Genomic DNA, 16,077 nt, shown 5'->3' with positions numbered 1-16,077 from the left:
GTAGGTGTTTAAGATTCGGTATGCAAAATTCAGTCCGGATGTATAACAAGATTTAAGCCATTCCATTGGAGATCATGCAGGGAACAGGAGAGGAGGTGAAACACTATCAATAAATAAAAATTGTAGTCTAAATAAATACATTAGTATGTACTGTGAAAGGTCAGAAATTGATCAACATTCAGAAAATTTTAAGCTACTTTCATATTTGTTTTAAAAAAAATATATATTTTATTTCAGTTGTTTGAACACATAGTTCAGTGCATCTCAGATTTCTTGAACTATATGGGGATGAAGAACACTTGTCTGCCACTTGGTTTCACCTTCTCTTTCCCATGCAATCAGACAGGTATTGATAAGGTAAAAAAGCACTTTGGGTTATCAGAGGTCACTTCAATTGTCAATATGATTCTCATAAAAAGTCTTAAAACAAACTGTTAAAGCACACAGACAAATGCTACTCTCAATTGATCATCCTTGCCATCCACTTGTTTAGGGAGACCTGGTCTCTTGAACAAAAGGCTTCAAAGCGACAGATTGCGAGGGGTATAATGTTGTGGATATGCTGAGAGAAACTATTAAAATGTGATGGGAAGAAAACATCGAGTTTTTGCACATGACATGTTCATTCACTTACAAAGAAGCACAACTATCTTTCATGTTAATAATGTTCATAATCAGACTTAATCAAACGCTTATTTTTTCATAAATAATTATAATGTAGCCTATAATTCTTTGATTTGAATGAGCCGTTTTGTGTGTATGTGTGTGTGTGTGGTCTCTTGTTTTTGTGACATATCAGGACACCACTCTGTATAATGACATGGGTATGACACAGGTATTACAAGGAGAGGGTGACTAATGAGGACATAACCCATGTCCCCATTTTTCAAAACACTTATAAACCATACAGAATGAGTTTTTTTTATTGAGAAAGTAAAAATGCACAAAGTTTCCTGTGAGGGTTAGGTGTAGGGCCATAGAATATACAGTTTGTACAGTATAAAAACCATTACGCCTGTGGGATGTCCCCACTCTTCACAAAAACAAAAGTGTGTGTGTGTGTGTGTGCTACTGGTGTTTATAGTGGTCATGATTAAATTTCTTCTTTCAGGAATTTAACCCTGAAATTGTTGCTACAGTGAATTACACAGTTGGCACAATGATGACGTGTGCATATGAAGACCCTAAATGTCAGATTGGTCTTATTGCTGGTATGTATTAATGTGGTGTTTCATAATAACCTGTGCTGCATAATAACTGACAACCTCCCTGCTGATTATAAACCAACAAACACAAAGATTATTCTATGCAGCATGTCAACACCTCTATGATTCTTAACTCTGCAGGAACGGGAAGCAATGCGTGTTGCACAGAGGAGAGAAAGAACATTGAGTTTGTGGAGAGCGATGAAGGGCAGATGTGCGTGAATACTGAGTGGGAAGGATTTGGAGAAAATTATAATATTGAGGACATCCAGACTAGATATGACAGAAAAGTGGATGGAGGCTCACTCAATCTAGGAAAACAAAGGTAAAGATATAGCATTATTTTCCATTGTTTATTTAAACAGTTGTGCAAGTGCAATCAAAGTTTTGCATTTGTCCACATGGGGGCAGTATATGATCAGGATTTCATTCAGGAAGCATGAAAACAGTGTTAGCAACCTGTTGTAATGCACTTAGCCTTTTATGGGCAAATGGCATTAAAATATTATTTAATTACTACTTTTACTTCTACTACTATTTTTATTAATTTAAAGTTTTTAAAATATATACAAATTGTCAGGTTTTCTAAATATAATCTGAGGTTATCCTCTCATTTCCAGGTTCGAAATGATGACCAGTGGAATGTATTTGGGAGAGACTGTAAGGCAGATCCTCACTGATCTCACAAAGCGTGGTCTTTTGTTTTGTGGTCAGATCACAGAGAGACTGGAGACCAGAGGCATCTGTGAGACCAAGATCCTCTCATAGATTGAGAGGAACAGCCTGACCTCAGCTCCCTAAATATTTTGGCATATACTTTTTATTTGTTGATGTTGTTAAGCCTACTCTATATCAGGGATCTGGAGGGAGGACTCAAATGCAGAGTGAGGGTTAAAAGATTTATTAGATTTGTAGACAAGACAAGAGATTGTGACGCTAACAATGGAGGACAGGAGGCAGATGCAAGTAAAGGTAGTTTATTGACAGGAGTTGTGATGGATGAATGCTGGTGAGTGACGCAGGAACCACGATGGCAGCACAGACAGGTGGGTAGGTGATTTGAGTGCGTTGGTAGCGATGACGGTGGTGGTAGATCGGTGATCCGTGGTGATAATCCGTGAGTGACTGTGATAATCCAAAGGAGACCGAAACAGGAAACAGGGCAAGGACAGGAACACAGGAGCATGAAACAGACATCAACACATGGACCTCAAACAACGATCTGACAAACAGGAGACGAAAGACAGGGTGTTAAATAGGCGGTTGGAATGAGATGCACCTGCCGCTGATCAGGCGATCAGTGGCAACACCCACATGAACCAATCAACATGACATAACATGACTACAGCTGGAGACGGTGCATTCACGAACCGTGACAGTACCCCTCCTCCTAAGGACGCCTCCTGGCGTCCCCAGAATCTCTTACCTGTCGATTGTAATCATCGATAAGGGAGTGATCCAGGATGTCCCTAGCAGGTACCCAACTTCTCTCCTCCGGACCGTAACCCTCCCAGTCCACCAAGTACTGAAATCCGCGTCCCCTCCTTCTAGAGTCCAGAATACGATTTACCAAATAGGTGGTCTCCCCATCTACGAGACGCGGCGGGGGAGGGACCGGGGTAGGCGGATTAATGGGAGAATGAAATACGGGCTTAATTTTGGACACATGAAAGGCGGGATGAATTCTCCTGTACGTAGGAGGGAGTTTAAGGCGGACTGCCACCAGGCTAATGATTTTGGTGACAGTAAACGGGCCAATAAATTTGGGAGCCAATTTATTAGATACGGACCGGAGAGGAATATTCTTGGTTGAAAGCCACACCTTTTGACCCACGACGTATACGGGAGGCCTAGACCGGTGGCGATCGGCCTTGGCCTTGGTGCGCGCCCCCACTTGGAGTAGAGTCTCACGGGCTCTGGTCCAAGTGCGGTGGCACCTCTGGACGAAGGCGTGAGCGGAGGGGACCGCAACTTCGGATTCCATACTGGGAAAAATAGGTGGCTGGTAACCTACACTACACTCAAAAGGAGATAGGCCCGTAGCTGATACTGGTAAGGTATTGTGGGCGTACTCCACCATAGACAATTGTTGGCTCCAGGAGGAAGGATTCTTGGAGACCAAACATCGCAACACCCTTTCCAAATCTTGTTGGCTCTCTCGGTTTGACCATTGCTCTGGGGGTGAAACCCTGAGGACAGACTTACAGTCGCTCCCAGTAGTCTACAGAATTCTTGCCAAAATTTAGCCACAAATTGGGGTCCCCTGTCGGAAACCACGTCTATCGGGAGGCCATGTAAATGAAAGACGTGGTCTACGACGGTCAACGCTGTCTCCTTGGCTGAGGGTAATTTGGGCAAGGGAATAAAGTGGGCCGCCTTCGAGAACCGGTCCACCACGGTTAAAACTACCGTGTTGCCCTGGGAGGGCGGGAGGGCGGTAATAAAATCTAGAGCGATGTGGGACCAGGGTCTCGAAGGAACCGGCAGCGGTTGGAGTAACCCATCAGGGGGCCGATTGGAAGTCTTACCAGTGGCACAAACCGAGCAAGCCAAAACAAAACTGTGAATGTCGCGAGCCATAATTGGCCACCAGAATCGTTGCTTGACTAAAAATCTAGTACGGTTAACCCCTGGATGGCAAGCTACATTCGAGCAATGTCCCCACTGGATAACGTTGGACCTTAATCCCTCCGGCACAAATAAACGGTTCGGTGGGCACCCGGGCGGAGGCGTTACCCCTTCTAAGGCCGTTCTGACCTTCGATTCGATCTCCCATGTGAGAGTGGAGACCACTAATGTCTCAGGAAAAATACACTCGGGAGTGGACGGGCATTCGGAATGGTCAAAAATACGCGACAAAGAATCGGGTTTGATATTTTTGGAAACCGGGCGGTACGAGATAGTAAAGTCAAAACGTCCGAAAAAAAGTGCCCACCGAGCCTGCCTGGAGTTCAACCTCTTGGCGGTGCTAATGTACTCTAAATTCTTGTGGTCAGTCCATACTATAAAAGCAACCCCCGATCCCTCTAACCAGTGTCGCCATTCCTCCAATGCCATCTTAACTGCCAACAATTCTCGGTTACCAATATCGTAATTTCGTTCTGCCGGAGATAAACGATATGAAAAATATGCGCAAGGGTGGACCTTGTCGTCTAAGGGAGAACGTTGAGATAACACCGCTCCTACCCCCACCTCTGATGCGTCGACCTCCACCACAAACTGACGTGTAGGGTCAGGGGTAATCAGAATAGGGGCTGAAATGAAACGGCTCTTCAGTTTGGCAAACACAGCCTCAGCTGTGTCCGACCACCTGAACGCAGTCTTGGCGGAGGTCAAGGCGGTCAGAGGTGCGGCTAGTTGGCTGAAGTTGCGAATAAAACGCCGGTAGAAGTTAGCGAACCCCAGAAACCTCTGTAGGGCCTTACGGGAATCTGGGCTTGGCCATTCTACCACAGCCTTAACCTTCTCGGGATCCATGCGTATTCCCTCAGTCGACACGATATACCCCAAAAATGGAATTGACTGTGCATGAAATTCGCATTTCTCCGCCTTGACAAAAAGCCCATTCTCTAGCAACCTCTGAAGCACTCGTTGGACATGCTGCACATGTTCCTGGAGAGAAGAAGAAAAAATCAATATGTCGTCCAGGTAGACATAAATGAACTGATCTATCATATCTCGCAGCACGTCGTTGACCAGTGCCTGGAAGACCGCTGGGGAGTTGGAGAGCCCAAAGGGCATAACCAAGTATTCAAAGTGCCCTCTGGGGGTGTTAAAAGCGGTCTTCCATTCATCCCCCTCCCTGATCCGAACCAAATGATACGCATTGCGTAAGTCCAGTTTTGTGAAAATTGACGCTCCCTGCAACCTCTCGAAGGCCGAAGACATCAACGGCAAAGGATAAGTATTCTTTACTGTGATGTTGTTCAGTCCCCGGTAATCAATACAAGGTCGCAGAGATCCGTCCTTCTTTCCCACAAAAAAGAACCCCGCCCCCGCAGGAGAAGAGGAAGGGCGGATGAATTTAGAAGCTAGAGAATCAGAAATATATTTCTCCATAGCCTCCCTCTCTGGAACAGAAAGTGAATAGAGTTTGCCCTTAGGCGGAGACTTACCTGATAGTAAATTATGGCACAGTCGTAAGGACGATGCGGAGGAAGAGAAGCAGCCCGAGACTTACTGAACACTTCCTTCAGATGGAGGTACTCAGCGGGCACGTTAGACAAATCCACCGCCTCCTCCTGCAACACGGACACAGACACAGACGGACAGGCAGACACTAGACAAGACTCATGACACCTTTTACACCAAGACAAAACGGAGTTAGAGAGCCAGTCAATGCTAGGGTTGTGGAGGAGGAGCCAAGGGTGTCCGAGGACAATGGGTGCCAGGGGAGAGTCAAGGATGTGAAAAGAGATGGTCTCGGAGTGATTGCCAGAGGTGATGAGTGTAATGTCTTCAGTGATGTATGATATGGTGGGAAGTTGCTGACCAGTGAGGGCGTGAACCGTGATGTGGTGCCGAAGAGGTCTGAGGGGAATGTGGAGCTTGTGGGCTAATGTGCTGTCCATGAAGTTACCTTCTGCCTTGGAATCCAGTAGTGCCTGACAGTGATGTGTCTGTGCTGACCACCGCAGCCATACCGGGAGGAGCGTAGAAGATGATGGTGATGATGATGATGATGATGAGGTCTTCTCGGCGGAGATCCCACCCGATAGTAGCCTCATACGTACTACCGGGCCGGGCCTTTTACCGGACAGGCGTGGGCTTGATGTCCGGCTCCCCCGCAGTAAAGGCAAAGGCCCAGGGACCTCCGCCTCTCCTTCTCCTCCCGGGAAAGCCGAGCTCGCCCTACCTGCATGGGCTCGTGATCGTAGACTGGGCTGGCCACGTCCCCGCCGCTGAACCGCACGTCTGCCGGTCCCCTGGATGGGGTGTTGAGTAGCCCCCTTCTCTCCATCCGTGCCAGACGTGCATCGACCCGAAGGGCCAGCTCAATAAGTCCATTGAACGACGGGGGAAGGTCCAGGGCGTAGATCTCCCTCTGGACGCGGTCAGCCAGCCCATGCAGGAACATGTCCCACTGCGCCTCCTCGTTCCAATGGCACTCCGCCGCCAGGGTCCTGCGGCGGCCCGATCAAAGACCCGTCTCATCTCGGCGGAGAGCGCCTGGAACGAGGCGCAGCATGGGTCCTGGTTCTCCCACACCGCTGTTCCCCACAATGCCGCCCTCCCAGAGAGCAGGGTCAGAACAAAGGCCACCTTGGCCCTCTCACTGGCGAAGGTTCTAGGCTAGAGGGCAAAATGCATATCACAATGGTTAAGGAAAGCTCTACAATAGTCGGGCTCACCCGAGTACGCTTCCGGAATCGGGAGGCATGGTTCCGGCTGGGGGGGGGCCTCCGATGGTGCTGGTGGAACAGGCGGTGTGAGTGGCGCAGTGGGAGCTCGTAATAGCTGGAACTGTTGGGTGAGCTCGGACACCTGCGTCACTAAAGCCTGAACCGCGCGACCAGTGTCGTTAAGAGTCCGCTCCTGGGAGTCCATCCTCCGAACACTGGTGCTGAGGAAAACTTCGAGGGAGGAAGGTTGATTACTCGCTGCCTCCATGTTGGTCAGATCGTTCTGTGACGCTAACAATGGAGGACAGGAGGCAGATGCAAGTAAAGGTAGTTTATTGACAGGAGTTGTGATGGATGAATGCTGGTGAGTGACGCAGGAACCACGATGGCAGCACAGACAGGTGGGTAGGTGATTTGAGTGCGTTGGTAGCGATGACGGTGGTGGTAGATCGGTGATCCATGGTGATAATCCGTGAGTGACTGTGATAATCCAAAGGAGATCGAAACAGGAAACAGGGCAAGGACAGGAACACAGGAGCACGAACAGACATCAACACATGGACCTCAAACAACGATCTGACAAACAGGAGACGAAAGACAGGGCGTTAAATAGGCGGTTGGAATGAGATGCACCTGCCGCTGATCAGGCGATCAGTGGCAACACCCACATGAACCAATCAACATGACATATAATGACTACAGCTGGAGACGGTGCATTCACGAACCGTGACAGAGATGGTGAGGAGAGGAGTGAACAGTCCAAACACTAGGTAGGGGGGTGTGGAAACGGGAAAAAAGGAGGCAGGATCATGACACTCTGTCATATTAAAGATGCACTCAGTTGCTTATTTATGAGCCTCATGTGAATATAAGATACCAAACTTATATTTAAAAAAAATAAGATTAAAATGAAGAATAGAGGAGTGCAATAATAGGCATTTTTCTTTTAAAGTAATTTAACTTTCTTTCCTTCGACCTTCTAAGTGAATAAATGCAACATTATAAACAGGTGCATCTCAAAAAAATTGAATATCATGAAAAAGGTCTTATTTTTTATTTTATTTAAAAAAGCAAACTTTCTTAAATTCTAGATCCATTGCACACAAACTGAAATATTTAAAGAGACTTTTTTTTATTATTCTGATGGTTACGACTTACAGCTTAAAAATTAAATATCTAAAAAAAATTTGAATATTCCATTTTGAGCTTGATTATTTTTATTAATTTTGAGTGTAAATACTGGGTACCTCTTGGGCTAGTTTAGAACATGCAACCACAATTATGGGAATGACTACGGACTTGACAGTTGTCCAGAAGATGATCATCAACACCCTCCATAAGGAGGGTAAGCCACAGAAGGTCATTGCTGAAAGGGCTGGCTGTTCACTGAGAGCTGTATCAAAATATATTCATAGAAAGTTGACTGGAAGGAAAAGGTGTGTTGGGGAAAGGTGCACAAGCAACAGGGATGACCACAGCCTTGGGAAGATTGTCAGGAAAAGCTGATTCAAGAACTTGGTAGAGCTTCACAAAGAGTGGACTGAAGCCGGAATCAGCGCATCAAGAGTCACCACACTTAGACGTCTTCAGGAAAAAGGCTACAGCTGTCACGTTCCTAGAACCAAGCCACTCCTGAACCAGAAAAAAAAACGACAGAAGCATTAGGAGAAAAGAACTGGACTGTTGCTCAGTGGTCCACAGTCCTCTTTTCAGATGAAAGTAAATTTAGCATTTCATTTGGAAATCAAGGTCTGGAGTCTGGAGGAAGACTGGAGAGGCACAGAATCCAAAGTCCAGTGTGAAGTTTCTGAAGTCAGTGATGATTTGGGTGCCGTGGCATCTGCTGGTGTTGCTCCATTGTGTTTTAAAAGTCCAAAGACAATGCAGCCATCTACCAGTAAATTTTGGAGAACTTTATGCTTGATCTGCTGACAAGCTTTATGGAGATGCTGATTTCCTTTTCCAGCAGGACTTTAGCACCCACACTGCCGCCATGATATTACTGTGCTTGATTGGCCAGCCAACTCACCTGATCTGAACCTCACAGAGAATCTATGGGGTGTTGTGAAGAGGAAGATAAGTTAGGGTGACCATACGAGCCAGTTTCCCAGGACGCGTTTGCACTGTGCAGATTGATCATTGTATGACATTTATAAGAACTATATATAGAGAGCAGAGCAGACAGCTCCTTATGCATTCGCATCCCTCTCTTGGTACTTTGGTGTCATACAAGGCGCGGTTCGCAGAGACGCTTCAAGTTGAACGAACAAACAAACACCTAACACATGCATGTATTTGCATTGCTTTGATCGTTCTCTGTAGATCTCTCTTTAGATTTTCTAATCACCCTACTACTTGCCCGCTTGATCCTATTCCATCTCATCTCCTTCAAGCCATTTCTCCTGCAGTTGTACCTGCACTCACTCTCATCATCAACACATCCCTCCACACTGGTGTTTTTCCCTCATCATTTAGACAGGCACGTATAACTCCACTACTTAAGAAACCAAACCTCAACCCATCTATTTTAGAGAACTACAGAACTACTTCCTTTCATTGCAAAAACACTTGAACGAGCTGTGTTCAAACAAGTCTCTACATTTCTCACAAACAACAACCTCCTTGACAGCAACCAATCTGGCTTCAGAAGTGGGCATTCAACTGAGACGGCCTTGCTCTCAGTTGTTGAAGCTCTAAGACTGGCAAGAGCAGAATCCAAATCTTCAGTACTTATCCTGCTTGATCTGTCCGCTGCTTTTGACACGGTTAACCACCAGATCCTCCAATCAACCCTACTGGCAAAAGGCATCTCAGGAACCACACTTCAATGGTTTGAGTCCTACCTATCAGATAGGTCCTTCAAAGTATCTTGGAGAGGTGAGGTGTCCAAGTCACTACATCTAACTACTGGGGTGCCTCAGGGCTCAGTTCTTGGACCACTTCTCTTCTCTGTCTACATGGCATCATTAGGTTCTGTCATTCAGAAACATGGCTTTTCATACCACTACTATGCTGATGACACTCAACTCTAGCTCTCATTCCATCCTGATGATCCGACGGTTGCTATTCGCATCTCAGCTTGTCTAACAGACATTTCTTCCTGATGGACCATCTACTTCAACTCAACCTTGCCAAGACAGAACTGCTTGTGTTTCCAGAAAACCCATCGTTTCATCACAATTTCACCATCAAGTTAGGCACATCAACCATAACTCCTTCAAAAACAGCTAGAAGCCTTGGAGTTATGATTGATGATCAGCTGACTTTCTCAGACCACATTGCTAAAACTGTCCGATCCTGCAGATTTGCTTTATTCAACTTCAAGAAGATCAAGCCCTTTCTTTCGTAAACATGCAGCACAACTCCTTGTTCAAGCTCTTGTTCTGTCCAGGTTGGACTATTGCAATGCCCTCTTGGCAGGTCTTCCAGTCAATTCTATCAAACCTTTACAATTAATTCAGAACGCGGCAGCAAGATTAATTTTTAATGAGCCAAAAAGAATACACGTCACACCTCTGTTTATCAATTTGCACTGGCTTCCAATAGCTGCTCGCATAAAATTCAAGGCATTAATGTTTGCCTACAAAACTACCACTGGCTCTGCACCCATTTACCTAAATTTGTTACTTCAGACTTATGTGCCCTCTAGAAGCTTGCGTTCTGCAAGTGAACGTCGCTTGATTGTGCCATCCCAAAGAAGCACAAAGTCACTTTTACGGACTTTTAAATTAAATGTTCCCTCCTGGTGGAATGACCTGCCCAACTAAATCTGGGCAGCTGAGTCCTTAGCCATCTTCAAGAATCGGCTTAAAACTCATCTCTTCCATCTTTATTTGACCCTCTAACTTTAACACTCACTATTCTAATTCTATTCTTTAAAAAAATCTACCTACCTTTCTAATCTTTTTGTATTCTATTTTCTTTTCATTTATTATGCAATTGTTTGTGTGTGTGTGTGTGTGTGTGTGTGTGTGTGAAAATATCTCTAACACTAGCTTGCTCTATTCTTTTTTTATTCTATCGGTAATTTTTTTATTTTTATTTATTTATTTTTATTATTTAAAATCCCATGCTACGTGTACTGTGTTAACCTAACTGAGACTTGTTATAGCACTTATATATCATTGCTCTTTTTGTTGTTTTTGATTGCTTCCACTGTCCTCATCTGTAAGTCGCTTGGATTAAAGCGTCTGCTAAATGAATAAATGTAAAAAATGTAAATCTCACCTTCTCACATGCCACGATTGGTCGATTATGTACAATACCTGCATGTTATTGGTCAAACTACTTTGGATGTTTTAGGCAATATAGAAATCCCGGCAAGGACGTGTCCTGGGAAAATGGCTCGTATGGTCACCCTAGATAAGTAACATCTGACAAACAATACAGAGGAGCTGAAGGCCACTATCAAAGCAACCTGGGCTTCAATAACACCTCAGCAGTGCCACAGGCTGATCGCCTCCATGCCACGCCACACTGAAGCAGTAATTCATACAAAAGGAGCCCCAACCAAGTATTGAATGCATAATTAAACCTGCTTTGGAGTTCTTGAACATTTCTGTTTTGTAAATTTTTTTTTTTTTTGATTGATCTTTGAGAAAATATAAAAATTTTCTGAGATACTGAATAATTTTTTCTTTCTAAGCTGTAAGTCATAACCATCAGAATAAAACTCTTGAAATATATCAGTTTGTGTGCAATGAATCTAGAATACAAGAAAGTTAGTTTTTTTTTAGTTAAATTGAACAAAAAATAAAGAACATTTCCATGATATTAATTTTTTTTTGAGGCTCCTGTATTTATTTTGACACATGCTTTGGCTTCTATTATTTGCCTAGTGACCATTTTGGAATCAACTTAATGGTTGTTTCTTCCCTCTAGTGACCATTTGGCGCTACTGCAAGTGAGGTATATTCTAGTCTGGGCTTGGACAGCACAATGACAGTATTATTGTAAATAAAGTGTGTGGGGCTGTTTCTCGCCGGGCTGCCCAGCTCTGTGGAGCAGGAATGGTTGCTGTTGTAGACAAAATCAGAGAGAACCGTGGGGAGGATCATCTGGAGATTACTGTGGGATTGGACAACATGATTTACAAGTTGCATCCACAGTAAGTAAAGATTAGTGGATCATCTTTACATTTACATTTGATTAGTATTTGATCCATATCTTAAACTTGACATGTCGCTTTTCGTGACAGCTTCTCCGCGATCCTAAAGGGCACTGTCTGAGAGCTTGCGCCCAATTGTAAGGTGGATTTCATCCTATCAGAGGACGGCAGTGGGAAACATCAGTGGGCTGATATTTTGCATATATAATTATATCGATTTTTTACATTTAAAAATATGTGCCATCTGGTGCATTGGCAGAAAAGTGTTCATTTATTACTTTTTATTATTATTATTTGATTTTAAATGTATTAATTAGTGCAATAAAGACTGCACTGATGTGCATAGTGTTCAGCATAGTTTTATTCTCACTGTGCATTGCCTCTATGAAGGCCTTTTTTCTTTTGTTCAGACTCAGTGAGTGTTTTGCATGGTCAGTCAGAATGAAAGGCTCACAGAGGCCAAACTAAAGTGGCCAGTGGATGTGTCCAGAGGAATGTCATGACACTATGTTGCTAGGTGATGGTGTCTGAGAAGCTTGGAGACTAAACAACCATATTAAATCAGGAACTGCTACTGCACTTTAAAAAATGTTTCTTTATTTGAGTAGTATATACAAATTAGCATCAAATTCAACATTTTTTTTTCTTTCTTGACTGTGAAAATGACTTTAATATTTTATTTTTAACTGAATATTTTTTTAAGGAACAGAAAGTCAACCTTTTCATTCAGTGTGTGTGAGTTGACCATGTTTATGATATATATATTTTTTTAATTTTGAAGATCCAGTCCACATTCATTTTAATTCTATGGAAAAGAGAGAATAGTACTGTACACTGCCATTCAAAATAAATTTTACTTTATTCAGCAAGGGTGCATTAAATTGATCAAATCCGAAAATGACTGATACAAAATATTTTTATTGCAAATAACTGCTGTTCTTTTAAACATTACATTTAGCTAATAATCCTGAAAAAAGAATCATGGTTTCCACAAAAATGTTAAGCAGGACAAATGTTTTCAACATTGGTAATAATTATAAACCTTTCTTGAGCACCAAATCAGTACATTAGATGATCGTGTGACACTGAAGACTGGAGTAATGACACAAAAAATTTAGCTTTGCCATTAAAGGAATAAATTACATTTTAAAATATAATAAAATATAAAACAATCATTTAAAATTATAATAGTATCTCATGAAATCACAGTTTTAACTGTTTTTTTTTTTCGACCAAATAAATTTTTCAAAAATATAAAAAAAATCAACCCCAAACTTGAACAGTACTGTATATTCTACCTCATGTATGTTTAAGATATATTTGACAGCTTTTCAAAGTTTCAATAGATCTGTTTGGTATAACATTAGCACATTTCCCTTTTGTGTTCACTAATTTAAGCTCTAAAGGGATTTAGCAAAGCAGTTCAACCAGGCCAGCTCATGCTCACAAATCCCCATGAAGCAGGAAGGGAAATGTTTACTCATCGTAATCCTCCCTGCTAATGCTAACTAGCTTCCCTGCTGAACAATAGTAGCTGAAACTAGTAGCCATGCTCTTCAGCACGTCACCGTACCTGCATAGTGCTAGTATTGCATGCAGACATGCTTACTTTGTAAGAATACACTTTTTAGGTTAGTGAACCCTGCTAAATTAAGTGCAATTGACACTTCTCTCTGGTAACACTGCCTGTAGTCTTGATAAAAATAATTGCATACTGTAGCATATTGTTCACCTCTTTAATTAAATTCGATACACGGAACAATATTTAGCTTTTTGTTTGTTATTTGTGTATTATCAGTAAGTATCAAAGGACAGTACAGGTTCAATAACAGTGGCATTGTTGTTATGCAAGAGCATGTGTTTAATCCAACTTGATCTCAAGAAGTCAACTAGCCAACAGCTGACGGTGAGATTCTCTATCCTATTTTTTAAGAGTAACCCACCTGCCTTCATTTATGGAAAATGATAAGGTAACAAAAACTTCCTACATCCTGTGTCTGTTCAAATAGCTGTGTTTAGGAAACCAGGCTATCATTTTGTAGTGTTTAGTTCCTTAAAAATGTCCTTTAAATTTCTGCAAAAGCCTTATGTTATTATAGAATTGGGTTATACATTAAGTCTATTTGAAATTTCAGCCATATACAAGTATACAGTAAAATGACAAATCATTTATCCAGGTCCACAGTGCAAATTCCTGACAGTCATGACAATTATATTAGGCCTAATGCATTTTATGTTAGTTTAAATCATGAGCATTTCTTGTCTCCTGGTAGAGGATGAGTGTTGCTCTGCCTCAGTAAACTAAAGACTAGTTAGAAGTAGACAGATTTTGTGAGTTTATTCCTCTTCTTCTGGATGTTCTGTTAAGGACATGGTGTAATTAGCCTACTTCTTACAGCATTTTAGAAAGCAGCCTTTAAACAGTAAGACTTTTATCCACAAAAAAATGTATATAATTATGCATCTCAAATTTATAGATCCACTGGACTGCCTTAAAGGGTTACTCCACCCTAAAATGAAAATGTTGTCATCAATCACTTACCCCCATTTCTATCCAAAGCTGTAAAAGCTTTGTATGTCTTAGTAACATAATTTAAGGTATTTTGGATGAAAACCGGGAAGCTTGTGACTGTCCCATAGACTGCCAAATAAATAACAGTGTCAAGGTCGAGGAAGGTATGAAAAGCATCGTCAGAATTGTCCATCTGCCATCAGTGGATCGACCGTAACATTATGAAGCATTGAGAATACTTTTTGTACACGAAGAAAACAAAAATAATGACTTTATTCAACAATTCCTCTGACAAAAAGTACCCTCGTCGCTTCATAATGTTACGATTGATCCACTGATGGCAGATGGACTATTCTGACAATGCTTTTCATACTTTCCTGGACCTTGACACTGTTATTTATTCGCCAGTCTATGGGACAGTCTCAAGCCTCTCGCTTTTTATCCAAAATATCTTAAATTGTATTCCGAAGACGAGCGAAGCTTTTACAGATTTGGAACGACATGAGGGTAAGTGATTAATGACAAAAATTTGGGGTTTAATAATATAATTTAATAAGATATTCACACTGATCAAAATGATTATTAAATAATTTTAGCAATTCTCAGCAGTTAATAGTACTTCATAACTGTGATCTCAAAGGTTAGTCATGACCAAAAAACACCCAAAAACTAAAAAAGAAAAATAATATGAAAATAATTATAATGTACGTCTTATATTTTTAATCACTATTTTTTCCACATAGTTCCTAAAAAATAATAATAATAATAATAATTTTGGAAGAATTAGATTAAATGATTTATGAAACTTGCTGCTTTTACTTACCTGGCTCAACCATTTCTCTTTATGAGGAATATTAAAAAGCATATCTAAAAATGAACCTGAATTCATATTAAACTGGTTAAGAATTGGCCAGTGTCCTTGAATAAAAAAACCTGACCTCGTCATGGTATGTGACCGCTCATTCATGCTTGAACATTTAGCTGTCAAGGGGTAAAGTAAGTCTACTGGGTAGGTTATTTGTGAAAATGTCAGACATTATTTATTACGTCATGTTTCCACTGTTAGAGACACTAAGCAAACACAAACACTCCTAGAGCAGTGAGTAAATCAAACTTTATTTTTTGAAGAATATTCAAATTGATGTAATGCAAACCAATTATTTTAGAGCCTCAGTCACTTTTTAATGCTAATTAAATAATGAAATTACATGGTTATTTTGAGATAAGAAATTCACTTCCTTCACACTCACAGTGCTCTGAGTAAATCTGCCTGGAAGTGACATCTTTGCAAAACTATGCAAAGTACTCAACTGGCTGGACATTGTTCCCCTGTAAATGACCTTTCAGGAATGAGAGACATTTGAATGTGTGCCATAAAAGGTGACATTTCTTGCCAGTATGATGCATGTCCTGTAGAAAATGAACAGCACTGTTCTAGGAAACCTTATCTCACTTTGGGTCACCTTCAAGTATTATGATCATACATGGAATCAGAGTGTTCTATTTGCTGTAAAAGTTTTTTGCACTGCCACTGTCTATGACTGAAAATACATTTCAGGGAAATCTTAAAACTGGAGTTGCGAGTTAATTGAAATGTCTCTCAGTATACTTAGGACTGAATATAGTCAATGTGTGTATTGCTAATTAACAACAACAAAAAAAGACTGCTTTATAAAACTGTATTCCTCTACAATATAACCACATTTCAGTACAATAATATGCAAATATGTGCTGTAATATATGTTTAGATATATGAATGAATCAAATCTGTAATCTGTGATGCTTCTTGTGACGTGTCTCAGTGAAATTCGCTGTGATTGGCTCTGCTCAGAAAGAGGATGTTAGGCTCTCAGATTCACGTGCTTCGGAGAGGGGGAGGATGTGCGCAAGCATTGAAGCACGACCCACAGT

General features: G+C 41.8%; 1 pseudogene; it reads left to right on the top strand.

The window, feature by feature from the left end:
- Positions 1–241: 241 nt before the first annotated feature.
- Positions 242–12,157, top strand: LOC132157599 (hexokinase HKDC1-like; annotated as a pseudogene).
- The last annotated feature ends 3,920 nt before the right edge of the window (positions 12,158–16,077 follow it).

This window comes from Carassius carassius, chromosome 14 (assembly GCF_963082965.1).
Source record: "Carassius carassius chromosome 14, fCarCar2.1, whole genome shotgun sequence".
Lineage (NCBI taxonomy): Eukaryota > Metazoa > Chordata > Actinopteri > Cypriniformes > Cyprinidae > Carassius > Carassius carassius.
This window is presented reverse-complemented; position numbering and strand designations above follow the sequence as displayed.